The sequence below is a fragment of the Giraffa tippelskirchi genome, chromosome 9, assembly GCF_054371585.1.
Source record: "Giraffa tippelskirchi isolate mGirTip1 chromosome 9, T2T-mGirTip1v1.2.pri, whole genome shotgun sequence".
In the NCBI taxonomy this organism is placed as follows: domain Eukaryota; kingdom Metazoa; phylum Chordata; class Mammalia; order Artiodactyla; family Giraffidae; genus Giraffa; species Giraffa tippelskirchi.
This window is the reverse complement of record NC_137283.1, coordinates 112,493,447-112,519,840: the sequence shown is the minus strand read 5'-3', so window position 1 is coordinate 112,519,840 and position 26,394 is coordinate 112,493,447. Positions and strand designations below refer to the sequence as shown.

Here is a 26,394-nt window from a genome sequence, read left to right as displayed (position 1 = left end):
CTCATCTGTTTGCCATGAAGTGATGGGACCAGATGCCATGATCTTAGCTTTTTGAAATTTGAGTTTCAAGCCAGTTTTTTCACTCTTCTCTTTCACCATCATCAAGAGAGTCTTTAGTTCCTCTTCACTTTCTACCATTAGAGTGGTATCATCTGCATATGAGGTTATTGATATTTCTCCCGGCAATCTTGATTCCAGCTTATATACATTAGGCTTTCTTCGATACTATTCTTTCTGCTCCTCAGATTCAATCATTTTTATTTTCCTATTTTCAAGTTTGCAGATTTTTTTTTTCCTTTTGTCTACTCAAATCTGACTTTGAATTTCTCTAGTGATCATTTTACTTCATCTCAGTTATTGTAACTTTAGCTCCAGAATTTTATTCTTTTTTTTTTTAGGTTTTCTATCTCTCTACTGATATTTCCATTGTATTCACATACAGTTCTCTTCACTTTTTTCATATCTTCCTTTAGTTATTTGAGTATCTTTAAAACAATTGTTTTTAAAACTTCATAGATCTGCCATTAGGTCTTTTCAGCAATAGTTTGTTGATTTTGTTTCCTTTGAATAGATTTGACTTTTTGTTTCTGTGTATGCCTTCTGATATATATTTTTACTGAAAACTAGACATGTGAACCTAACAATATGGTGAAGACCAGATTCACCCTATTCCCTAGGATTTGCTGTTTTTGTCATAGTTTCTTTGTTTGGGGTTTTTTGATTGTTATAGAAGATTGTGTCTGTATCAAAGATAAGCCTAAAGTATAAATTTAAGATTTTCTTAGGTCTTTTTTTGAGCTGGCGACTTTCCCTTGGTATGTGCTGTCACGTAATTTTACTCATAGTTGCTTTGGTATGGTTGCATTTGAATGTCTGATTTTTTAATGTTTGCCTCCCAAATGGGGAAGAAGAGGAAAATAGTGGAGAAAAGAGTCTCAGGCCTTGAAATCCCCCTGGAAGTCACTTCAGCCAGATAGGGAGGGGCTTGCAACATTGTGAGGAGCTACAAAAACAACGGCTGATTGCCTCTTTGTCTGCATGTCTGTGGTCAAAGCACCAACTGGTGACACACACAGATTCCTGATATTTAAAGGACAACATCCATTTTTTCCCAACTTGACTCCCTCAAAGTCCTGGAACATACATGCACAGCTGCCTACCATGGGGCTAGGGTGGGATAATGGGCTGCACGAAGAGCTGAAATTCACCAAAATTAACAGCAATTTACTGTCCAACACTATACCTGAAAGTTGTAAACCTTAAGTAGACCCTAGTATCCCACAGAGGTTACATAAGACAGATTCTGACAGTGCCACTGTGATCTAGAAGAGGACAGATTCCTGATACTTCCTTCTCTACCATCTTACAATCACCCTTCAGTTCAGTTCAGTCACTCAGTCGTGTCCGACTCTTTGTGAGCCCATGAACCGCAGCACGCCAGGCCTCCCTGTCCATCACCAACTCCCAGAGTCTACCCAAACCCATGTCCATTGAGTCGATGATGCCATCCAACCATCTCATCCTCTGTCATCCCCTTCTCCTACTGACCTCAATCTTTGTCAGCATCAGGGTCTTTTCAAATGAGTCAACTCTTCGCATGAGGTGGCCAAAGTATTGGACTTTCAGCTAAAACATCAGTCCTCCGAATGAACACCCAGGACTGATCTCCTTTAGGATGGACTGGTTGGATCTCCTTGCAGTCCAAGGGACTCTCAAGAGTCTTCTCCAACACCACAGTTCAAAAGCATCAATTCTTTGGCACTCAGCTTTCTTTATAGTCCAATTCTCTCATCCATACATGACCACTGGAAAAACCATAGCCTTGACTAGATGGACCTTTGTTGGTAAAGTAATGTCTCTGCTTTTTAATATGCTGTCTAGGTTGGTCATAACTTTCCTTCCAAGCAGTAAGTGTCTTTTAATTTCATGGCTGCAGTCACCATCTGCAGTGATTTTGGAGCCCAAAATAATAAAGTCAGCCACTGTTTCCACTGTTTGCCCATCTATCTGCCATGAAGTGATGGGACCAGATGCCATGATCTTAGTTTTCTGAATGTTGAGCTTTAAGCCAACTTTTTCACTCTCCTCTTTCACTTTCATCCAGAGACTCTTTAGTTCTTCACTTTCTGCCAGAAGGGTGGTGTCATCTGCATATCTGAGGTTATTGATATTTCTCCTGGCAACCTTGATTCCAAGTCTGTTGTTCCATGTGCCGTTCTAACTGTTGCTTCCTGACCTGCATACAGGTTTCTCAAGAGGCAGGGCAGGTGGTCTGGTATTCCCATCTTTTTTAGAATTTTCCACAGTTTATTGTGATCCACACAGTCAAAGGCCTTGGCATATTCAATTAAGCAGAAATAGATGTTTTTCTGGTACTCTCTTGCTTTTTTGATGATCCAGCAGATGTTGGCAATTTGATCTCTGGTTCCTCTGCCTATTCTAAAACCAGCTTAAACATCTGGAAGTTCATGGTTCACATATTGATGAAGCCTGGCTTGGAGAATTTTGAGCATTACTTTACTAGCGTGTGAGATGAGTGCAGTTGTGTGGTAGTTTGAGCATTCTCTGGCATTGTGTTTTTTAGGGATTGGAATGAAAACTGACCTTTTCCAGTCCTGTGGCCACTGCTGAGTTTTCCAAATTTGCTCTCATACTGAGTGCAGCACTTTCACAGCATCATCTTTTAGGATTTGAAATAGCTCAACTGGAACTCCATCACCTCTACTAGCTTTGTTCATCGTGATGCTTCCTAAGGCCCACTTGACTTCGCATTCCAGGATGTCTGGCTCTAGGTGAGTGATCACACCATCGTGATTGTCTGAGTCGTGAAGAACTTTTTTGTACAATTCTTCTGTGTATTCTTGTCACCTCTTCTTAATATCTTCTGCTTCTGTTAGGTCCCCACCATTTCTGTCCTTTATTGAGCCCATCTTTGCATGAAATGTTCCCTTGGTATCTCTAATTTTCTTGAAAAGATCACTAGTCTTTCCCATTCTATTGTTTTCCTCTATTTCTTTTCATTGATCACTGAGGAAGGCTTTCTTATCTCTCCTTGCTATTCTTTGGAAGTCTGCATTCAAATAGCTATTCCTTTCCTTTTCTCTTCCCATCTTTTCACAGCTATTTGTAAGGCCTCCTCAGACAGCCATTTTGCTCTTTTGTATTTTTTTTTCTTGGCAATGGTCTTGATTTCTGTCTCCTGTACAATGTCACAAACCTCCATCCATAGTTCATCAGGTATTCTGTCTATCAGATCTAGTCCTTTAAATCTATTTCTCACTTCTACTGTATAGTCATAAGGGATTTGATTTAGGTCATACCTGAATGGTCTAGTGGTTTTCGCCACTTTTTCAAATTTCAGTCTGAATTTGGCAATAAGGAGTCACGATCTGATCCACAGTCAATCTGATCGCATGCCAATCTGATCACATGGACCACAGCCTTGTCTATCTCAATGAAACTAAGCCACGCCGTGTGGGTCCACCCAAGACGGACGAGTCATGGTGGAGAGGTCTGACAGAATGCGGTCCACTGGAGAAGGGAATGGCAAACCACTTCAGTATTCTTGCCTTGAGAACCCCATGAACAGTATGAAAAGGCAAAAAGATAGGACACTGAAAGATGAACTCCCCAGGTCAGTTGCTGCTGCTGCTGCTGCTGCTGCTGCTAAGTCGCTTCAGTCGTGTCCGACTCTGTGAGACCCCATAGACGGCAGCCCACCAGGCTCCGCCGTCCCTGGGATTCTCCAGGCAAGAATACTGGAGTGGGCTGCCATTTCCTTCTCCATCCCGGGTCAGTAGGTGCCCAATATGCTACTGGAGATCAGTGGAGAAATAACTACAGAAAGAATGAAGGGATGGAGCCAAAGCAAAAACAACACCCAGTTGGGAATGAGATTGGTGATAGAAGCAAGATTAAATGCTGTAAAGAGCAATATTGCATAGGACTCTGGAATGTTAGGTCCATGAATCAGGGCAAATTGGAAGTGGTCAAACAGGAGATGACAAGAGTGAACATTGACATTCTAGGAATCAGTGAACTAAGATGGACTGGAATGGGTGAATTTAACTCAGATGACCATTATATCTACTACTGTGGGCAGGAATCCCTTAGAAGAAATGGAGTAGCCATCATAGTCAACAAAAGAGTCCGAAATGCAGTACTTGGATGCAATTTCCAAAACGACAGAATGATCTCTGTTCATTTTCAAGGCAAACCATTCAATATCATGGTAATTCAAGTCTATGTCCTGAACAGTAATGCTGAAGAAGCTGAAGTTTAACACTCTATGAAGACTTACAAGACCTTCTAGAACTAACACACCAAAAAGATGTCCTTTTCATTATAGGGGACTGGAATGCAAAAGTAGGAAGTCAAGAAACACCTGGAATAATAGGCAAATTTGGCCTTGGAGTACAGAATGAAGGAGGACAAAGGCTAACAGAGTTTTGCGAACAGAACGCACTGATCATAGCAAACACCTTCTTCTAAGAACACAAGAGAAGACTCTACACATGGACATCACCAGATGGTCAACACTGAAATCAGACTGATTATATTCTTTGCAGCCAAAGATGGAGAAGCTCTATACAGTCAGGAAAAACAAGACTAGGAGCTGACTGTGGATCAGAATCACCCTTGATTTTATACATATTAAATATTTTATACATATTAAAGTATTTTATTATTATTTCATGTAAGTGTAAATCATATTATACTTGGTTAAATATAATGTCCATGAACTTGCAACAAAGTTTGTCAGTTCACATCTTTGCTGGAAGCATGACTCCAGAGGGCTTTCTTTTTTTTTTTAAGTATTATTTGTTGTTGAGTCACTCAGTTGTGTCTGACTCTTCGTGACCCCATGGACTGTAGCACACCAGGCTTTCCTGTCCTTCACTATCTCACAGAGTTTGCTCAGTCTCAAGTCCATTGACCTGATGATGCCATCTAACAGTCATATCCTCTGTTACCCTCTTTTGTCTTTCCAAGCATCAGGGTCTTTTCCAAAGAGTCAGTTCTTCACATCAGGTAGTCAAAGAACTGGAGCTTCAGTTTAATCATCAGTCCTTCAAATGAATATTCAGGGTAGATTACCTTTAGGATTGACTGGTTGGATCTCCCTGCTGTTCAAGGGACACCCAAGAGTTTTCTCCAGCACAACAGTTTGAAGCCATCAGTTCTTCAGCAATCTTTTATATGGTTCAGCTCTCACATGCATATATAACTACTGGAAAAACCATAGCTTTGATTATATAGACCTTTGTTGGCAAAGTGATGTCTCTGCTTTTTAATATACTGTCTAGGTTTGTCATAGCTTTTCCCCAAGGAGCTATTGTCTTTTAATTTCATGCCTGCAGTCACTATCCACAGTGATTTTGGAGCCCAAGAAAATAAAAATCTGTCATTGTACCCATTGTTTCACCATCTATTGGTCATAAAGTGATGGGATTCGATGTCGTGATCTTAGTATTTTGAATTTTGAGTTTTAAGCCAGCTTTTTCACTCTCTTCTTTCACCTCCATCAAGAGGCTCTTTAGTTTCTCTTCCCTTTTTTGCCATTAGGGTGGTGTCATCTGCATATCTGAGGTTATTGATATTTCTCCCAGCAATCTTGATTCCAGCTTGTGCTTCATCCAGCCCAGCATTTCACATGATGTACTCTGCATATAAGTTAAATAAGTAGGGTGACAATTTTCAACCTTGATGTACTCCTTTCCCAATTTTAAATCGGTCCATTTTTCCATGTCCAGTTCTAACTGTTGTTTCTTGACCTGCATACAGGTTTCTCAGGAGATAGGTAAGGTGTTCTGATATTCCCATCTCTTTAAGAATTTCCCTCTGTTGTGATCCACATATTCAAAGGCTTTAGTTTAGCCAATGAAGCAGACATAGATGCTTTTTTCTGGAATTCACTTGCTTTTTCTATGATCCAGCACATGTTGGCAATTTGATCTCTGGTTCCTTTGTCTTTTCTAAATCCAAACTGTACATCTGGAAGTTCTTGATTCACATACAAGTGATGCCCAGCTTGAAGGAGTTTGATCATTCCTTGCTAGCCTATGAAATGAGCACAACTGTGGGGTATTTTGAACATTCTTTAACATTGCCCTTCTTTGGGATTGGAATGAAAACTGATCTTTTCAAGTCCTGTGGCTACTGTTGAGTTTTCCAAATTTAGCACTTTAACAGCTCTTTAACAGCATCATCTTTCAGGATTTGAAATAGTTCAGCTGAAATTCTATCACCTTCACTAGCTTTGTTAGTAGTAATGATTCCTAAGTCCCACTTGACTTCACACTCCAGGATGTTTGGCTCTAAGTTACATCAGTGTGGCTATCTGGGTCATTAAGATCCTTTTTGTACAGTTCTTCTGTGTATTCTTGCCACCTCTTTTTAATATCTTCTGTCTCTGTTAGATCCATATCTTTTCTGTCCTTTATTGTGCCCATCTTTGCATGAAATATTCCCTTGGTATCTCTAATTTTCTTGAAGAGATCTCTAGTGTTTCCAGTTCTATTGCTTTCCTTATTTTATTTTGGCATTGTTCACTTAAGAAGGCTTTTTAAATATTATATCAACAGGCAAATCATTCATGTGAACATGAAATAACTTAGTCAGAAAAATACTTATGATAATAACAAGATACTCCACCAGCTGTTACTTCATTTTAGCAGTTTTAAAATAATAAAATTTATATTTTTAGAACCTAAAAGAAGCAATGCTTGATCTATGAATACTCTATAACGATTAGATAGGAATTTATATGTATATATTTATTGCACACTTGCACATCAAATTGATGCACATAGTATAATATGTGGTCCTTTTGTGAAGTCTAGAACTCAGAGGATTGCATTTTTTTTTCATTTTGGCCTATTCTGAGTAACTGCAGTGCTTTCGTACAGAAATAACAGGGCAAAGCTATTATTCTGTTGGCTTTTGGCTGTATTTGTGCACTAAATCTTTATTCTAAAAAATTAAATGGAAACTTTAATTTTTAAAGTGAGAATTTTCATTTATACTACACTAAAATCTTAATGAGAAAATTTTTTTAAAAAAGCAATGGATCCATCAGTCCAGATTTGACTTCCTGCTTTTTATCAAAGATCCTTAGCCCCTTAGAAATTAAAGTCTGAAAGAGTTTAAAATCAAATGTGTATAACAGGTTGAATGTAAGTTGTTATCAAATTATTTATTTTACCTTATGTTTCTGGATTTTCAAAGTAAAACTTGACCATCACAGAAAATTTGATAACAAAAAACTATAAAAGTTACAGAAAATTCTTAATTCCACCGCTCTTAACATTTTGACACAGAAAAGAGTCACCTTTGATCATAGTACTAACATTTAAATGTAGTTTCTTTGCCCTTATTCTATTGCATTTTTTTTTTCATTGTGGAGATGTTGCTTTATTTTACTCTGCTTTAAGTAACATTATAACTTAAATGTTATAATTTGATACTGTAACATTATAACTTCAAGATCTTTTAAACTCCTCTGGAAAGTCCCCATTAATGGCTAAGTAGCACTCCTTAAATGAGTACGCGATACTGTACTCATTATACTGTTTGATACTGTAACATTATAACTTCAAGATCTTTTAAACTCCTCTAGAAAGTCCCCATTAATGGCTAAGTAGCACTCCTTAAATGAGTACGCGAGGTTTAAAATAAATAAAAAAGAATCTAACTTTTTAAAATTTTAACAGTAATAAAATAGCAAGCATCTGTTAAATTATTGACTTGGATCTAAATGTACTAATATGAAAAAATTCTGTAAGATTCTCAAATGAATAATATGTAAGATGATCCATTTGTGATTAAAGAATACATACATGTGCATATTTAATGTGCATGTCAATATAAAGACAAAGGAAAGGAAGGATCCACTGCAAATGCTAAGAGGATTTACCCCATGAATAGAAGAGAAAATTTACTAGGAAAATGTATTATTATACTCAACTGAAAAAAATTTTAAGTGTTTTAAAACAAAAGTATGTGCTCATGGTAAAAACTTAGGAAATATAAAAGGTTATGAAAATAACTCATTCCCAGCACTCAAAGAATCACTGCTATTTTTTAAATTTATTTTTTAATTGAAGGATAATTGCTTTACAGAATTATGTTGGTCTCTGTCCAACATCAACATGAATCAGCCATAGGTATACATATGCCTCCTCCCTCTTGAACCTTCCTCCCACCTCCCTCCCCATCCTACCCCTCTAGGTTATAACAGAGCCCAGGTTTGAGTCTCTTGAGTCATACAGCAACTCCCATTGGCTATCTATTTAACATATTCAGTTCAGTTCAGTTCAGTCGCTCAGTCGTGTGTGACTCTTTGCGACCCCATGAATCGCAGCACGCCAGGCCTCCCTGTCCATCACCAACTCCTGGAGTTTACCCAAACCCATGTCCATCGAGTCGGTGATGCCATCCAACCATCTCATCCTCTGTCGTCCCCTTCTCCTCCCGCCCCCAGTCCTTCCCAGCATTAGGGTCTTTTCCAATGAGTCAACTCTTCGCATGAGGTGGCCGAAGTATTGGCGTTTCAGCTTCAACATCAGTCCTTCCAATGAACACCCAGGATTGATCTCCTTTAGGATAGACTGGTTGGATCTCCTTTAGGATGGACTGGTTGGATCTTCTTGCAGTCCAAGGGACTCTCAAGAGTCTTCTCCAACACCACAGTTCAAAAACATCAATTCTTCAGCACTCAGCTTTCTTCACCATCCAATTCTGACATCCATACATGACCACTGGAAAAACCATAGCCTTGACTAGACAGACCTTTGTTGGCAAAGTAATGTCTCTGCTTTTAAATATGCTATCTAGGTTGGTCATAACCTTCCTTCCAGTGAGCAAGCATCTTTTAATTTCATGGCTGCAATCACCATCTGCAATGTTTTGGAGCCCCCCAAAATAAAGTCTGACACTGTTTCCACTGTTTGCCCATTATTTCCCATGAAGTGATGGGACCAGATGCCATGATCTTAGTTTTCTGAACGTTGAGCTTTAAGCCAACTTTTTCACTCTCCTCTTTCACGTTCATCAAGAGGCTCTTTAGTTCTTCTTTGCTTTCTGCCATAAGGGTGATGTCATCTGCATATCTGAGGTTATTGATATTTCTTCTGGTAATCTTGATTCCAGCTTGTGTTTCTTCCAGCCGAGCATTTTTCATGATGTACTCTGCATATAAGTTAAATAAGCAGAGTGACAATATACAGCCTTGATGTACTCCTTTTCCTATTTGGAACCAGTCTGTTGTTCCATGTGCCATTCTAACTGTTGCTTCCTGACCTGCATACAGGTTTCTCAAGAGACAGGTCAGATGGTCTGGTATTTCCATCTCTTTCAGAGTTTTCCACAGTTTATTGTGATCCACACAGTCAAAGGCTTTGGCATAGTCAATAAAGCAGAAATAGATGTTTTTCTGGTAAAGTAAATTTTCATGTTACTCTCTCCATACATCCCACTCTCTCCTTCCTCCTCCCACCCCATTGTCCATAAGTATGCTTAGGTTGCTCAGTCAGTAAATCATGTCAGACTCTGCAACCCCATGGACCATAGCCCACCAGGCTCCTATGTCCATAGGATTTTCCAGGCAAGAATACTGGAGTGGGTGCTATTTCCTCCTCCAGGGGATCTTTCCAACTCAGAGATTGAACCCGCATCTCCTGCATCTCCTGTATTGGTAGCTGGATTCTCTACCATTGAGCCACCTGGGAAACCCAACTATTTTTATATGTAAACTTCTAAATATAAGCTTTTATATACATATTGCATGTCATTTCTTATAAAAATTATATCACATATCCTACATTTATCACTTCTTGCTATGTATATTTCCGTATTAATCAATTTTATAGCTGAATGAAATCTACTTTAATTTTCCCTCTTTATGGTTACTTTATTTTTTTGCCTTCTAAACAACGATATAGCACCATATATTTGTACCAACAACTTTGCATTTATGTACAATCATTACCTTTTATGAAAGTAATCTGTCTACCAGAATTTCTCTTAAAATGTTTTACATTACTTAGCTCTCATAAGGATAACTTCTTTTTACCTGCTTTTTTTCTCTGGGGATCCAGCTTAATTTGATTTCAGTCAGTAAAGTATATTTAGTTTTTTTGTCTTCTGGCATATATATTCCAAATAAAAATTCTTATTCAAAGTGCCTGGAATAGAGCTAATTTCCAAGGACTTCTTTTTTAAGGCATCATGTTTCATACTCTGCATAGGCTATTTGAGTTTCTCTTTCTAACTATCATAAAATAATCTTAATAATAGGAAAATAATTTATTTCAGAATTCAAATTCATATAATGTTAGCTAACTGAAGGCCTGAAAATATTTTAGCATGATAAACACATAGATTAAAAGATAGCGCTTCTAACTAAAGGATGAGAAATACAGGTAGAGATTTAAAATATAAAAATATGTCCTTTATCATATATTGTGAGCTTTGCCCTTTTGAGCAAATACAACAAGGATTAGAAAAACTTTAAAGATCTTTCTAACATTCTAACATTTTATGACCAATATGCTTGTCTTTCAGTGTTTTTAAAACACACACCTTGGGATATGCTTGTCTATTTATGTTAGAAATGGTCAGGTCTTGATATATTATCTGTTTGCAGGCATAATGTTTCATTTATCAGGAATGACAGGAAATAAACTTTGTGAACTAAATCATTAAAGCAACATTTTCAGGTCAGTACTTTTAATCCCTGTGGTAAAGTATGGAAACTTAGTTTGGGGGGTTACAGAGTTATTTGCCCTTTAATATCTGACCCCACATTAATATAATAAAACATATTAACTAAATCATATATAAGCTACATTTATTTAGAAGAACTCATCTGATTTTCCAACATTTGTTTTATCTAGTTCCTCTGTTGATTTCTGTCACTTTTCCCTGGTGATTTATTGCTGGTAAATCTGTTTTTTAAGTTTATGTAAAATAATCTGGGTAATGACACTAAGGTCCTCTGATATTTGTTTGCTGCTCAGATATTATTTTCATTTATCTTTTGCTTTATTCTATAATTTAAAGTTTGATGTTACTGGGAAAAAGGAGATTTTAAAGTGTTCTTGAAGTTCCTCTGAAAAAAATGTCTCCCCACGTTTTCAATTATGAATCTTTTTATGATGGTATTCTAAAAGTAAAGTTGTATTATTGACACAATTATAAGGAACTCCACCATATACTATGACAGATGTACAAGAGAAAGGAGACAATTACGAGATCCCTTGTCATCTTGGGGCTTCCCTGGTAGCTCAGCTGGTAAAGAATCTGCCTGCAAAGCAGGAGGTCCAAGTTTGATCCCTGGGTCAGGAAGATCCGCTGGAGAAGGAAATGGCAACCCACTCCAGTATTCTTTCCTAGACAATTCCATGGACAGAGGAGCCTAGTGGGCTACAGTCCACAGGGTCGCAAAGAGCCAGACCTGACTGAGCGGCTAACACACTGGTGACTCATCTAGTAAAGAATCCGCCTGCAATGTGGGAGACCTGGGTTCGATCCCTGGATTGGAAAGATCCCCTGGAGAAGGGAAAGGCTACCCACTCCAGTATTCAGGCATGAAGAATTCCATGGACTGTATAGTCCATGGGGTCGCAAAGGATCAGACACGACTGAGAGACTTTCACTTCACTTCACTTTGTCATCTTATCAACTCAAGAACAGACTCCAGCAAATTCCACCCTCCATCTCCCATTACAATGATCATTTTCTTTCTACTGAATCATTTCCTTGCACATATAAGCATTCTGTCATTCTACCATCTAAAAAAAATTGTAATCCAACTTTCCCCATCACCGCTATCCCATTTCTTAGTCTCTCTTCAAGCAAAATGCATCAAAATTTCCTGTACTCAGTGTTTCCCATGTTTTGTCTTTTTCTTCCCTCATTTGGTCTGGATTTTGGCCTTTACCTCACCACTAAAACTATTACTTGTAAAGTTGTCCATTGATTTTCACGTTGCAAATTCCTACGGTCACTCTCAATCTTCATTCTACTCTGCATAGCATCAGCATTTGACACATTTAACCTCTCCTTCTCTCCATATACACTTTCTGAACTTGGATTCAAAAACATTTCACTCATTGTTCCTTGCCAGTTGCTTTGCTTGTACTTTTACCACAAATCTCCTAGTTTTGGAATGCTGCAGGACTAAGATTATCATCCACACTTATACCACTATAAGTGGAAGAGTATACCATTTATTAGCTATGCCACTTATTCTCCTGGCCTTAGATACTATTTCTATGAGGATAACTCCTCAATTTACATATATAGTCCAGATATGTCTCCTAATTCTATTTTTTTTTTTCCCTAATTCTAGAATTGCATACTCAATTGTCTACTCAGTGAATCCTTTTAAAGTTTAATTAACATGTCAAACCTCATCTATTCAAAACTAAACTTTTGCTTGTCCTTAAAACCTGCTTCCTCCAGCACTCCCTACCTGAGTTGACTGCGATGCCAACCATCAGATTTCAAAGGCCAGAAACCTAAGAGTCATCATTGGCTCCTACACTCCACAGCCAATCTGTCATGGAACTATCTTTGTTTTTGTTGTTCTTCTTTCAAAAGACACAGAAAGAAAGTATGTAATAGGAAAAAAGTTAAAGATTAAAACTAATTTTTTAAAAATGATAAAGCTGTAAAGTCTTAGATTGGTTTAAAAAAGAAAGTGAGAGAAAACCCAAATTACCAACATCAGGAATGAATTGCTACATATTCTGTAGATGTTTAAATAAGAAAGACATTAGGCATGATTCTATGCCAAAATATTAGAAAATTTTTTTAAAAGGATAGATTATTTAGAAAAACACATCTTACTAAAACAAGAAAAAACAAAAGAAAAAAAAAAACAACCTATCGAGAACCTTTCCACAAAGAAATCTTCAAACACAGTTAGCTCTGCCCATGAATGCTTCTAAACAGTTGTTAGAAAATCTATTTTACACATATCCTTACAATAAAAAGGAAAGAAATAATATCTACCAATTCTTTGTTTTCTTTCTGAGGCTAGCATTTTGAAGCCCAAATCTTTACAGATATCTCAATAAAAAGGAAGTAAGTTAATCTCTCTCATAATCATTTCAAAAAACTTTTATAAACTAAATCTAGTGATATCACCACTTTATTTGAATTTTGTACTGATGTTCTAGCTACTGCTATTAGTGAAGAAAAAGCCCTAGCTATAAGGATTGGAAAGGAAGAGAGGAATATATCATTCTTCACAGAAGACACAATCATGTCATCTTCAATCTTTCCCAACATCAAGGTATCATCTGAGGAGTCAGTTCTTGGTATCAGGTGGCCAAAGTATTGGAGTTTCGGCTTCACCATCAGTCCTTCCAAGGAATATTCAGGACTGATTTCCTATAGGATTGACTGGTTGGATCTCCTTGCAGTCCAAGGGACTCTCAAGAGTCTTCTCCAACACCACAGTTCAAAAGCATCAATTCTTCAGCACTCAGCTTTCTTTATAGTCCGACACTCACATCCATACATGACTACTGGAAAAACCATAGCTTTGACTAGATGGACCTTTGTCGGCAAAGTAATGTCTCTGCTTTTTAGTATGCTATCTAGGTTGGTCATTGCTTTTCTTCCAATGAGCAAGCATCTTTTAATTTCATGGCTGCAATCATCATCTGCAGTGATTTTGGAGCCCAAAATAATAAAGTCTGTCACTGTTTCCACTGTTTCCCCATCTATTTGCTGTGAAGTGATGGGAACAGATGTCATGACCTTAGTTTTCTGAATGTTAAGTTTTAAGTCAGCTTTTTCACTCTCCTCTTTCACTTTCATCAAGAGGCTCTTCAGCTCTTCTTCACTTTATGCCATAAAGGCAGTGTAATCTGCATATCTGAGGTTATTGATATTTCTCCCAGCAATCTTGATTCCAGCTTATGCTTCCTCCAGCCCAGCGTTTCTCATGATGTGTTCTTCATATAAGTTAAATAAGCAGGGTGACAATATACAGCCTTGACATGCTACTTTCCCTACTTGGAATTAGTCTGTTGTTCCATGTCCAGTTCTAACTGTTGCTTCTTGACCTGCATACAGATTTCTCAGGAGGTGGTCTGGTATTCCCATCTTTTGAAGAATTTTCCACAGTTTATTGTGATCCACACAGTCAAAGGCTTTGGCATAGTCGATAAAGCAGAAATAGATGTTTTTCTGGAACTCTCTTGATTTTTTGATGATCCAACGGATGTTGGCAATTTTATCATTGATTCCTCTGTGTTTTCTAAATCCAACTTGAACACGTGGAAATTCACGGTTCACATACTGTTGAATCCTGGCTTGGAGAACTTTGAGCAGTACTTTGCTAGCATGTGAGTTCAGTGCAGTTGTGCTGTAGTTTGAGCATTCTTTGGCATTGCCTTTCTTTGGGATTGGAATGAAAACTGACCTTTTCTAGTCCTGTGACCACTGCTGAGTTTTCCAAATTTGCTCTCATACTGAGTGCAGCACTTTCACAGCATCATCTTTTAGGATTTGAAATAGCTCAACCGGAATTCTATCACCTCAACTAGCTTTGTTCATAGTGATGTTTCCTAAGGCCCACTTGACTTCCCATCCCAGAATGTCTGGCTCTAGGTGAGTGATCATACCATCGTGATTATTTGGGTCATGAAAATCTTTTTTGTATAATTCTTTTGTGAATTCTTGCTACCTCTTCTTAATATCTTCTGCTTCAGTTAGGTCCATACCATTTCTGTCTTTATTGTGTCCATCTTTGCATGAAATGCTCCTTTCGTATCTCTAATTTTCCTGAAGATATCTCTAGTCTTTCCCATTCTATTGTACAGAACAAAATCTATTGTTCAGAATTCTCCAGGTCAGAGTACTGGTATGAGTAGCCTTTCCCTTCTGGGGAATCTTCCCAAACAAGGGATCGAACCCAGGTCTCCAGCATTGCAGGATTCTTTACCAGCTGAGCCTCAAGGGAAGCCCCATCATCCAGGCTACTCTGTTTCAAATTCATTACCCAAATCTGCAAGGTCCCTTTTGCTAAGAGAGGTAACATATTCATAGGCGCCATGGATCTGAATGTGGATATTTCTGAAGACCATTAATCTGCCTACCACATATATAAATACAATATAAAATAACTTTCATAAATCAATATGGGGAAAGATAAGCCTGTAGGAAAAAATGGACAAGAAGATCTGAATGGTACTTTACAAAGGAAGATATCTAAGTGACTATTAAGCTTATGAAACATCTTCAAATTTCTAGCCAACAAGGAAATGACAATCACAGTGTAATTCCCCTCCCCATGCTCCAGAACGCTCTATAATGTGAAGTAAAGACAGTTCTAGTATTGTTGAGGATATGGAACAATTAGAATTCAATTCTTCCTAATAGATGTGGAAATTGGTATAATCACTTTGGCAAACTCCTTGGCAGTATCCACTAAATTTGAACAAAAGCACATTCTGTGACCCAGTAATTTCAGCACTAAGTGTGTATGAAATTTAAAAATGCCTATATGCACTCATCAAAAGAAGTAGAAAAATGTTCATAAGAAGCATTATTCATAATAGTCAGAAGTGGGAACAAATCAAATGTTTATCAGGTGGGGAATGGATAATAAACTATAGCATCATAGAATAGTAGCCAGTAATAAGAATGTAGGAACTGCAAATACAATTCACAAATGTAATACTAAACGAAGTATACCAGGTATAGAGTACAAAACCTATGATTTTTTTTTTTTTTTTTTTTTTTTTTACCACAAAGTTAATCTGGTTTTAGAAGTCAGGGCAGAGATTTCCTTGGTAGGAAGCAGTGACTGGGAGATGGCAGATGGGAAGGATTATGGGTATTAATAATATGTTTCCTGATCTGAATGTTGATTAAATTGGTAAACCTATTTTGTGAAAATTCAGGAATTTGTGCTCTTACGATTTGTGCATTTTCTGTACTTACTATACATCAAAAACCTTACCACTTCTTTGCCTAAACTTCTTCAATAGCTCCACATATTTTAATAGTAAAACCCTAAAGCCCTATAATGGATTAGTGCCCTATATACCTTGGCTCTCTATTACCTTTTAAAAAAAAAAACTTAACTGAGGTATAACTGATTTACAATATTATATTAGTTTCAAGTGTATAGTATAGTCATTCAATATTTTTATAGAATACCCTCCATTTAAAGTTATTGTAAATATTGGCAATCCTGTGCTATACAATATATCCTTGCAATTTATTTTATACATAGTAGTTTGTGCCTCTTAACCCCCTTCCCCATTTTGCCCCTACTCCTCTCTCCCCACTGGTAACCACTAGGTTGATCTCTATATTTTTGAGTCTGTTTCTGTTTTGCAATATCCATTCATTTTGTTTTTTTAGATTCCACATTAATGATAACATATGCTATTTGTCTTTCTGAGTTATTTCACTAAGCATAGTACCACATTTTTATAAATGACAGAATTTCCTTTTTTATAGTTGACTAATATTTTACTGTGTAAATATACTAATCCTCTTTATCCATTCATCTGTTAATGGACACTCAACAGCATTATTTATAATATTTAAAATATGGAGGCAGCCTATGAACATTTGGTCGTTTCAAATTCATGTTTTAATTTTATTCAGCTGTATACCCAGAAGTGGAATTGTTGGATCATATAGTAGCTCTATTTTTAGTTTTATGAGGAGCCTCCATATTGCTTTCCACTTTCCTCCATATTGTGGCTGTACTAATTCATATTCCAACCCAAAATATACAAGGATTCCTTCATGTGGGTACATGCTAAGCAGAGGGTACCTACAATCCCCCCAAATCCTGGATGTCAAGTCTCTAATGAGCTTTCCCATACGTAACATTCTATATGTGCTGTCACAGTCCAATGCTGGAGGAATTAAGCAGGTCTGGTGTGACACACGGAGAGAGGAGTCTTCAAGACTTGTGCCTAGTTTCCTCCGGTTTGTCCCATGACATTTTCCCTTTGCTAATTTTTTCCCTTTTTACCCTTTTTTGTAATAAATCTAAGCCATGTACATGACTATATGCTGAGTCCTCTGCATCTTTCCAGTATATCACCAAACCTAAAGAGGTTCTTAGAGACCCTCAACACACTCATCATACACAAATAAGATAGTAGAAAATTTATAGCACAATCTTCTCACTTTACACAGTAGCTCAGAAAACAAATGGAAAGGAATGCCAATACTGTGACTTGTTCATTAAGAAGATGGTATAGTAACTAGGGCAGAACCTGTCTATTGCAGATATAAAGAATGTATTCATGTTGTGAAGGTCCCAGTCCCAATATCTCTAAAATATTAAAAAAAAAAAAAAGGAATGATTTTATGCAACCAAACAGATAATATCTGAGCTGCTTCTGATCATCTGTAGCAAGTGCCCTCAGAGACCAGGAATATGCCATGCATAGTGAAGTGGGTCTGCAAGGATCTGAGGCAATGTGGAGTACCACTGTCCACACCACAGAAGACAGCAGCTGTCCAGGAGTGGCTGATTGTAACCATGAAGAATTTGAAAGCTGATACTGCTACAATTTTGAATTCAAGTCAGAAAATCATATTTTAAGTAAAGGCTTCCAAAATTTAGTATGACAACAAACTAAATATTTTTAAATGGCCAAAGTGTACCCTATGTAGTCTACCAGTTCAGAATCCTATCTGGCATATATGAATTTATAAATCTATGTTGGTTTCTACCAAACATCAACATGAATCAGCCATAGGTCTACCCATGTCCAACCCACTTGAAGAAGCCAACACAATATTATAAAGCAATTATCCTTCAATTAAAAATAAATTCAAAAAATAATAAATCTATGTATTTAATTTATATCTTAAGCTTTGAACAAAAAAATAAATACAAACCAAATTGCAATATAACAGTACTACAAAGACCTGGAATCATTAGACAAAATAATCTTAGCTCTTGCTTGGTGGTAATTTGATTTCAGAGAACAGAATTAAAGAAGTTCATGAACAATAGCAAATGACATCAAAGATGATATCATTAGAGTCATTTGAATAAATTAACAGAGCCAAAGTGTTTATTATTTCATCCTTTAGAATGGAAACCTTTATTTTTCACAGATACCAAAATAATAATATCTTTTTTTTTTTAAGTCCAATACACAAACATCAAAGTGACCACACCCTCCACAGGAGAGCTGATCTGTTCTCATTAATCCAACTCACCTCATCCCCAGGATGAACAGTTTCAAAATTACCACTTGGCCCAAGATCTGGTCTCACCAGGACTGTGAAAATGAACAAAACCAGTTTGAATCCTCAGGCATTTACACAATAGATTTAAGACAATCACTTCGACCTCTTGTCTTACTATTTGCCTTTTCTCCGAGTTATTGATTTGCTCTCCAGATCAATCCAAGAGAAATATGCCTTTGTAGAAATGTTTATTATCTTTTCAGTGGGTTCCTAATGGAAGTTTGAATTCTCTAAACTGGACTGCTGGTCCAAGCATGATTCAATCTTATCCATATTGAATGTGATGTGACTTTAAATGGACCATTTATCTGCTTGCCCAGAAATATCTGAGTAGGAGGTAGAAAAGCAACATATTCCGAAGTAAAAATGTTCATGTTATTATCCCAAATACAAATGTTGATGATAACTATTCTGGGCAGCTTATTTTGCTCTTCCTATTTTCAAGGTTGTAGCTCAATGACAGATCTCTCCTTACTAAAAATAAACCATTTGTCTTTCATAAAATTAACTAAATATGTCCCAGATATGTGTGAGACTGTATTGCTCAAAGAATAAAATCTCTAAGAGTTGATTTATTCAGTTCTAGAGAAAACTAAAGATTCTCAAATGATTTATGTGTATGTCTGTATGTATATATACATATATATTCAAAATATTCTTCTTAATATATATTCTAATTCAAGAATAGGAGACATTTGTTTCATTACAAATAACAGTGCAAAATATAATTTTAAAACTCTCTTCTTTCATTGAATTAAGTTTCTTTAAAAATATACACCTTGAATAATCTTGATAGGGCTAAGGATAAAGTTTTAGAAAATAAAAAAATCACAGATGCATTGTAGTTATTCTTAGAGAAAAAATAATTCAGCATCTTTTTTCAGTAGGAAATTAGTTAATTTGCTGCTAAGAATGAAGCATTTGGGTTAGGTCAAGTTGACTGGGGCTTAGGAGGACACAGTTTTTGTTCAGGATATTCAAGGCACTGTCATTCATCTCAGAAATAATTGGAATAGATAACAACTGAAGTTAATGGGCACCAGGAAAAATTCTGTTCAGGGATGCATCTTCTATCACTTACTGCCACCACTGTTTCTGCCAGAAATTCTACAAGTTGGTAAATCATGGCTTTACTGTGCACTTCCCTCATTCTGTGTCCCTATTTTGAAACACAAATATCTCAGAAAGGTAACAAATTAAGTGCCTCACACCATTATATGAGGCTTCCCATGTGGTTCAGCAGTAAAGAATCTTCCTGCAGAGCAGAATACCTGGGTTCGATCCCTAGGTCAGAAAGATCCCCTGGAGAAGGGCATGGCAACCCACTCCAGTATTCTTGCCTGGAGAATCCCACGGACAGAGGAACCTGGCAGGCAACAGTCCATGGGGTCACAAAGAGTTGGACACGACTGAAGTGGTTTTGCACACATGCACACCTTTATATAAATAGTGTGATCAGATTGCTTTTCTCTTCAAAAGAGGCCCTAAAAGCATTCTCTGATCTTTAGCCACTCCTAGGAAGGTGATGGGGGCACAGGGAGGGGTTTGGAAAAACAACTGAAAACAAACTTTACCTATTTCTTATATTCACCATCCTCACAACAGTGAAAACTCTGCCCTAAATTTAAATTATTATTTATCAAATTTTCATTTGGATTACATTAATGATAATGAAATTTTACTAATATTGTATTTTTACTAACATAAATATAGAACCATTAAATTTTAAATATGATATTTGTTTTGTACTATAAATAACTTCTATTTTTTGACTAAAGTAGGTTTTAGGTTTAGTAGTGAAGGTTTTTGTATAGGTCTCAGATGGAATAAGAATTATGATGTTGCTGATCTCAACACTTGTCTGGACTTAAACAGTACTGGTGAATCAAAGATGAAACTCAAGCTGTCCACTGCTTAGTGACTAGTGATCACGTGGTACTGGATCTTCTCATTATCTACGTCAATTCCCTGCTTTTATGGTTTAATATTAGAACCTAAGTAGGGTTATAGAAGGAAACCAACAGAGTTCACTCTAAAAATTCCAACACCTGACACTAACATGACATTGTAAATCAACTATGCTTCAATTTAAAAAGAAAATAGTAAATAATAGCAAATGCTTTAAAAGATTTTTCCAACTTTAGAATAGTTACTGAGCTATTTGTACCTATTCATAAATTATAACTTTGCCTGTGTAGAATATAGTCTTTCAATCCAAGCCACACTTATCCAAGTTACTTGCCTGGAACACTAGTCATGTACATGCTCTCAGCCTACCCTGGAACTAATGGGGAGTACCATGTTGGGCTATGTCTCAGAAAGATGCTTGGCAGGTCCAGACACTAAACCTGCACTGCCAAGTGCTTCAGAGACACGCAGAAAGAGTGGAGCCCCTCATCACCCACATGAAAATATCAGACTATATGGCTCGCCTCTCAGTCTTTTAGCACAAACAGAGTATTCAAGCTACTGATGACTTGCCCTGTATTCTAGTCTACTGATTAGGGCCTATTTTCCCTCTTCATTCCTACTACCTTGCTACACAGAGGCTACACTTTTTTTTTTATGCTCTGCCTCATTTTCCTCAGGATGCCTCAATGGGCTTGATGCTTCCATTATTACTTTCTGTACCCCTTACTTTACCCAACACCCCTCCTCCTAGATATAACAGACACCTTTGGGTGTTTATTTCAGTTTGATTTGAATTTGCCATGCTCCCATCCAAACCTGATACATAATTTTTACTTCATTAATTCCAGTTCCCATCACTGACCTCTTTCCTGTGCTAATCCGCTTACCCCTCAACTCAGCACTTTTTCTCCCAGCATGTTACCCAGCTGCACATGTTTCAAACCCTTCTGTAAGTTTATGTCACACATGCACTCAATCCCCCTTCTACTTAAAAATTCCTGACTTCCACTGCTAATCCCTGCCTGCTCCTGCTTCTGCCACTCCATGAGCTGCAGGTATGTCAAAGGGCTTTTCATAGCAGCCTTTATGGTCTATCCTTTTTTTTTTAAAAACCACTGTACTGCCCTTCCTTTCACCCTTCATTGAACTCTACGAGGCCCAGTGAAAAGTTTAGTAAAGTTTGTGCTTGGAAGGTATTATGTTCTGCTAGAACTAGCCATCATTTTTCTGACAAACTGGTTTTTAGGGCTTATCAAGGCAACTAAATTTCAGATTCATGCCTCCCCACCCCCTCACCATATTTCATGATCAATGTGGTTCTGTTTGATTGTTCCTCACCCATCTCTGGCCCTCCTTCACTTTGGTCATCTCCATTTACACCTGTACTGGTAATTTACCCAATTTGATATTTCACCTTCTGCAAATATCTTCATGTCTGTGAGAAGTTTGGAGCAAGCAGCACAGGAGAAAGGGGTGGGGAATGGATCAGCTGCCAATGAAACAGACCATATAGAAAGGCAGATAAAAAGAGAGAAGCTAATGGCAAATCACCAACTTGTTATTCATGAGTATATCTGAGCGTATCACTTAAATCATGTAAATAGTGTCCTATTGCATAAATGAGAGTTCTCATGTAAATTTTCTATAGACCTATAGCCTCAAATTTCTGAGCAAAACACTTCAGGGTCACTTAGACATACTGCTAATGCTTAAAAATAAAAGAACCATCAAACAAAATAACTCTGAAAGAAAATACTGTATGCTTTGGGGAACTGTATGCACATATGTGAGCTTCCCTGGTGGCTCAACAGTAAAGAATCCACCTGCTAATACAGGAGTTGTGGGTTTGATCCCTGGGTTGGGAAGATTCCCTGGAGAAAGAAATGGCAACCCACTCCAGTATTCTTGCCTGGGGAACCCCATGGACAGAGGAGCTTACAAAAGAGTCAGACGAGACTTAGTGACTAAGCAACATTTATGCAACATGCACACAGGAAGAGGAAGTTTAGATCAATAATATCACCACAAACAAAGAGCAATACCTCTTAGGTCAAGGGAAGGAAGGTTTACTGCTTTAGTAGAATGTTCTTTCCAACGTATATGACAAAACAAAATATTTTTCACTAACAAATCATCAGGAAAATGTTGACTAGCTTATTATTCCTTCTTATTTCAAAATTTCCATTCCATCATGTAAAAACCACTAACAAATCTGGTGTAGGAGAGTAGTCTAACTGCATTAATCATTCCCAAGAATAGGATAAAAAGCCTCAGTAACTACTTCAAAGACAGAGTTTGATCCACAGGTGAAGTTCAGTTTAGAGATGTGACTTCAGTTTGAAGATTGTATAAGGAAAAAAAAAAAAAGCTTACTCTTCCAGTTTACCACTTTACCAAGAATGAAATGATGTTCACAGTGCCACACAAAGAATCAAGTTTCAATCACTTCAGTTCTTAACAGAAACTTCTGCAAATATAAGCTTTTTCTATACTCTTCTAAACAGATACTTGCAGGTATAATGCAAAGCTATTTTCCTGATCTAGTTGGACAACTGTGAAAAATTATTCACTGTAATGAAATCATTTCTCTTTACAAAATGTGCTTTCAGTGCCTCCTTCCCTGTTACTTAATGAAGTAGTTTGGTTAATAATAGGCAAAACACTTGGCTTACAGTCTTAAAATCATTCTTCTGACAAGAATTTATTCATCTGGAACTGTGTTTATTTTTATGTATGCATACATTATCCCAAAACGGATATGTAAAATGTAGTAATTACTGTTCTTGATAAACATGAATTAGAGAGCATTCATCCACTTGTCTTTTTGATTCATGAATACTTATCAGGTAGTATCTTCCAGAAAGATGCTCCAGAAAAGACTTAACTATTGTCATTACTACTGAGGTACTTAAGCCTTTCTGACCAGAATAAGTAATAGAACTCAAGGTGACCAAAATGCAAAAAATGTCCTGAACTCATAGTTACCGTCACATCATTATTCTCTGCCAGTGTATATCAGAAATTAGTTGTATTTGATAAAAGATATGTAGTCACAAGGCTGGTACACTTGCCTGCAGGGGAATAAATGTAGCTCTGATAATATAAGCTCTCATGGGGAGGATAATACTTTTCTCAGTCTTTATTAACCTTTTCACAAAATGTGTGATCATGTCATTCTGTACAACTAATACCTTCTACACATGGACATCACCAGATGGTCAACACCGAAATCAGATTGATTATATCCTTTGCAGCCAAAGAGGGAGAAGCTAGCAAAAACAAGACCGGGAGCTGACTGTGGCTCAGATCATGAACTCCTTATTGCCAAATTCAGACTTCAATTGAAGAAAGTGGGGAAAACCACTGGACCATTCAGGTATGACTTAAATCAAATCCCTTATGACTATACAGTAGAACTGAGAAATAGATTTAAGGGACAAGATCTGATAGACAGAGTACCTGATGAACTATGGACAGAGGTTCGTGACATTGTACAGGAGACAGGGAGCAAGACCATCCCCAAGAAAAAGAAATGCAAAACAGCAAAACGGCTGTATGAGGAGGCCTTACAAATACCTGTGAAAAGAAGAGAGGTGAAAGGCAAAGGAGAAAAGGAAAGATAAACCCATTTGAATGCAGAGTTCCAAAGAATAGTAAGGAGAGATAAGAAAGCCTTCCTCAGTGATCAATGCAAAAAATTGAGGACAGCAATGGAATGGGAGAGACTAGAGATCTCTTCAAGAAAATTAGAGATATCAAGGGAACATTTCATGCAAAGATGGACACAATAAAGGACAGAAATGGTAGGGACCTAACAGAAGCAGAAGATATTAAGAAGAGGTGGCAAGAATACAGAGAAGAACTGTACAATAAAGATCTTCACCACCCAGATAAACATGATGGTGTGATCACTCACACTCACCTAGAGCAAGACATCCTGGAATGTGAAGTCTAGTCGGCCTTAGGAAGCATCACTATGAAAAAGCTAGTGGAGGTGATGGAATTCCAGTTGAGCTATTTCAAATCCTAAAAGATGATGCTGTGAAAGTGCTGCACTCAGTATGAGAGCAAATTTGGAAAAATCAGCAGTGGCCACAGGACTGGAAAAAGTCAATTTTCATCTCAATCCCTAAAAAGCGCAATACCAGAGAATGCTCATACTACCATACAATTGCACTCATCTCACATGCTAGCAAAGTAATGCTCAAAATTCTCCAAGCCAGGCTTCAACAGTATGAGAACAGTGAACTTCCAGAGGTTCAAGCTGGATTTAGAAAAGGCAGAGGAACCAGAGATCAAATTGCCAACATCCGTTGGATCATCAACAAAGCAAGAAAGTTCCATAAAACCATCTATTTCTGCTTCATCAACTATGCCAAAGCCTTGACTGCGTGGATCACAATAAACTGTGGAAAATTCTGAAAGAAATGGAAATACCAGACCACCTGACCTGCCTCTTGAGAAACGTGTATGCAGGTCAGGAAGCAACAGTTAGAACTGGACATGAAATAATAGACTGGTTCCAAATAGGAAAAGGAGTAAGTCAAGGCTGTATATTGTCACCCTGCTTATTTAACTTATATGCAGAGTACATCATGAGAAACGCTGGGCTGGAGGAAGCACAAGCTGGAATGAAGACTGCTGGGAGAAATATCAATAACCTCAGATATGCAGATGACACCACCCTTATGGCAGAAAGTAAAGAAGAACTGAAGAGCTTCTTGATGAAAGTGCAAGAGGAGAGTGAAAAAGTTGTCTTAAAGCTCAACATTCGGAAAACTAAGATCATGGCATCTGGCCCCATCACTTAACGGCAAATAAAAGCAGAGACATTACTCAGCCAACAACGGTCCGTCTAGTCAAGGCTATGGTTTTTCCAGTAGTCATGTATGGATGTGAGAGTTGGACTGTGAAGAAAGCTGAGCACCAAAGAATTGATGCTTTTGAACTGTGGTGTTGGAGAAGGCTCTTGTGAGTCCCTTGGACTACAAAGAGATCCAACCAGTCCATCCTAAGAGAGGTCAGTCCTGGATGTTCATTGGAGGGACTGATGTTGAAGCTGAAACTCTAATACTTTGGCCACCGGATGCAGAGAGCTGACTCATTTGAAAAGACCCTGATGATGGGAAAGATTGAGGGCAGGAGGAGAAGGGGACGACAGAGGATGAGATGGTTGGATGGTATCACCAACCCAATGGACATGGATTTGGGTGGACTCTGGGAGTTGGTGATGGACAGGGAGGCCTGGCATGCTGCAATTCATGGGGTCACAAAGAGTCGGACAAGACTGAGCAACTGAACTGAACTGAATTGAATACCCTCTACACCACCATGTCAAACATTGTTTCCACAGATCACATCTTTTTATAGTAAACAAAATAACTCTAATCCTGAATTAACTCAGAGAGAAGGTATCATCTGAAAGCAAAGGAGAAAATAATATTTAGGTATTGAGTTAAAAGGATTCTTTATCACTCTCTGTGACACCTTTAAAATTTTGGCCCAAAGAAGATTTTTGTATTGTTGTTATTAGAGCTGAATTCTAGAATGCAAACTTGTTTTCAAAGAGGGAACAGTTCCATCCCTACAAGACTTTGATCATAATTCAGAGCAAATCCTGATAGTAACATTTAAGGTTAGCCACGAATACCTACTTTCAAAACAGGAAAGGAAATAGGCAGCTCAGCTCATGTTTACAAAAAAATAAATTTCAACAATTTCCCATGATTATTAGCTTGAATACACAAGTAAACCATTCCCATGTCAAAAATAAAAACATATACTTTAAAATTAATAAAAGCTTATTTGTAGTTATTTATAATTGATACATACTGGCTGTTATATTTTCAATATTCCAGAGGTCTCATGTTCTAACCTGACATCACAAAGGTTATTGCCTCTCTATAATCAATACAGCAGATTGAATTAAAGTGTATGACCTCTACTATGAAAAATGATTCCACAAGCAAATGGAAATGAAGAGACAATAGAAAGACACCAGAACCAAAGTAGCAAATTATCTTGTCAGGGAATTATCTTACAATCTCAGCAACCAGATGCATTAGCATCACTCTGCACATGTCTGCTACTCCACAAATATCTTGGGTAGCTTTAGCATCCACTCAAAATGTGGTCACCCCAGTACTCTTGCCTGGAAAATCCCATGGACGGAGGAGCCTGGTAGGCTGCAGTCTATGGGGTCGCTAAGAGTCGGACACAACTGAGCAATTTCACTTT

General features: G+C 37.5%; 2 long non-coding RNA genes across 2 annotated transcripts in view; one reads left to right on the top strand and one right to left on the bottom strand.

Moving 5' to 3' along the window:
* The window catches only part of LOC145521162 (uncharacterized), a 483,033-nt gene that overhangs the window by 2,525 nt on the left and 454,114 nt on the right, over window positions 1-26,394 (bottom strand). The window contains exon 8 of the long non-coding RNA XR_014065185.1: window positions 18,217-18,278. This is a non-coding gene — a long non-coding RNA (uncharacterized LOC145521162). The remainder of the gene's footprint in view (window positions 1-18,216; window positions 18,279-26,394) is intronic.
* LOC145521161 (uncharacterized) overlaps window positions 1-26,394 on the top strand; it is a 117,510-nt gene that overhangs the window by 67,062 nt on the left and 24,054 nt on the right. The gene's annotated exons all lie outside the window — the stretch shown is intronic.